Consider the following 2,500-nt stretch of genomic DNA (forward strand, 5'->3'; position numbering starts at 1 on the left):
AACATTTTTACTTCGTCACACACACACACACACACACACACACACACACACACACACACACACACACACACACACACACACACTTCCGGCGGGGTCAGGCAGGTGTACACGGCCTAATCAATCAATACACCTGGTGGGAAGGAGATTTGTGGCTTTCATTTCAGGTAACAACAGAAAAAAAAGGAAAATTCAAGTGCTAAATAATGATAATAATGATAATAATAATAATAATAATAATAATAATAATAATAATAATAATAATAATAATAAAAGTGAAATATAATGACTCGAGGTGGTGGTGTTGTTGTTGTTGGTAGTAGTAGTAGTAGTAGTAGTAGTAGTAGTAGTAGTAGTAGTAGTAGTAGTAGTAGTAGTAGTAGTAGTAGTGAATAACGACAAGAATAACAATAACAACTACAGCAACAACAACAACAACAACAACAACAACAACAACAACAGTAACAGCAACAGTAGCAGCAACAAAAAAAACATTAACATCAACAAAAACAACAGCAACAACAACAACAACAACAACAACAACAACAACAACAACAACAACAACACTACTAAAACAGTGTATAAACATTTTGGCCACCTTCACCCACAAGAGTATAATGAAATGACGAGACGGACGCCGAGAGAAAGGAGAGAAAGAAATGCTGGGAAAATATTGCAAAATTATTATTCATATCTTTAATGGCTGGAGGAGGAGGAGGAGGAGGAGGAGGAGGAGGAGGAGGAGGAGGAGGAGGAGGAGGAGGAGGAGGAGGAGGAGGAGGAGGAGGAGGAGGAGGAGGAGGAGATCATGGTTTATTCCTTCCTCTTCAATTATTCTCTTCATCTCCTCTTCTCTTTCCCTTCTCCTCCCTTCTTCCATCTTCCCAATGCGGATGAATAAATAAATAAACAAATAAACGTCATAAAAGCAAAGAATATACAAACAAAAACTAAAGAAATAATCATATAAATTCAACATCACCACCACCACCACCACCACCACCACCACCACCTCTAAGCATTCTTTCTCTACCTTTCCTCTTCTTCTTCGTCCTCTTCATTCTCCTCAACTCTCCCACCTCTCTCTCTCTCTCTCTCTCTCTCTCTCTCTCTCTCTCTCTCTCTCTCTCTCTCTCCTGTAGTAGAATTGAGGTCACGTTATCAACAGAGAGAGAGAGAGAGAGAGAGAGAGAGAGAGAGAGAGAGAGAGAGAGAGAGGCGCCACACGTTCTCAACTACTTTTGCGATCTGTTAAGTATCCTCTCAACTCAGATAAATAACCCAGACTTTATTACCTGACACTCTCTCTCTCTCTCTCTCTCTCTCTCTCTCTCTCTCTCTCTCTCGAATCTACTTCTGCCAAGCACCTCCACTGTTTAAATAACCTCTATAACTGAAGAAGCTCCACGTGTTTTTAATGGTGTTTTTACGGTATGAGTCACAGATTAACGAAATTTCTACCACATACGAAGAAGGAAAACTCTTGAGAATCCTGTTAAAGTAAGGTAAAAGTAAAAAGAGAAGAATTAAAGTAAAGAGTTGCAGGCCAGAGGTAATTTACTTATCCTCAGTAAATTGTAGTGGTGGGAAAGCAAAGCGCATCTGAATAGGGAGTGTACTGTGTGTATAGAAGAGTATATAGATATGATGAGAAGTCCTATCAGTCAGTCAGTCATTTAAGAGGGAGGTTTCAAGACATTTTTTTATCCCTTTCATGTGGCTAACTCTCTCGAACCTGCTCGGGACTGACATCTAAGTGGGCCTTTTTGTTTAGTCCCTTTTGTTGCTCTTGGTCAGACTTTCCCTGTTGCATATGAAGTCTGTAACCAGGATATCCTCCTACCTGAAGAATAATGAAGAGATTGAGATTGTAAAGAGTGGGGTTTTTATTATTATTATTATTTATACCATGTGGGCTTTTCACGGGAATTTCTGGGCTAAAGGGGGTGCTCTTTGTGGTACCTCTTATCTCAAAGCCCACCCGCTAGGAAACCGTTGCCCCGAGTGAGGAAGCCCAACCTACACTCGGACCGTGGACAGGATTCGAACCCGTGCGCTTAGAGACCCCTCGGAAGGAAGACAGTTAAATATACGAAGCAAGACAGTTAAAATATACGAAGGAAGACAATTATACATGTAACTGTCACTTACATTCAGCTGCCTGCTTTCCCCTATCTTGCTTATCTATCTTACTTATCTACGTCTATAAGAAATGTGAGGGAAAAGACTACTTATATGGAGAATGTATGCCATGGTAATACTAATGTGAACAAAAGTACTCTTGTATTTATGTCAGTCTGTTTGTTTATCCGTCCACCTATCCATCTAAGACAAAACGAAGGAAAAAAAAACAATGAACGTAGTGAAAATAACAGCATTAATTACATAAAAACATTTGCATCTACTAATCTATTTACTACTCTACCTATTTATTATTTTATTACTATTCTAAGAGAAAAAAGAAGAAAAATCATTATATACAATAAATATAACAGTATCAGTT

Source organism: Portunus trituberculatus, chromosome 31 (assembly GCF_017591435.1).
Source record: "Portunus trituberculatus isolate SZX2019 chromosome 31, ASM1759143v1, whole genome shotgun sequence".
NCBI classification, from domain to species: Eukaryota; Metazoa; Arthropoda; class Malacostraca; order Decapoda; family Portunidae; genus Portunus; species Portunus trituberculatus.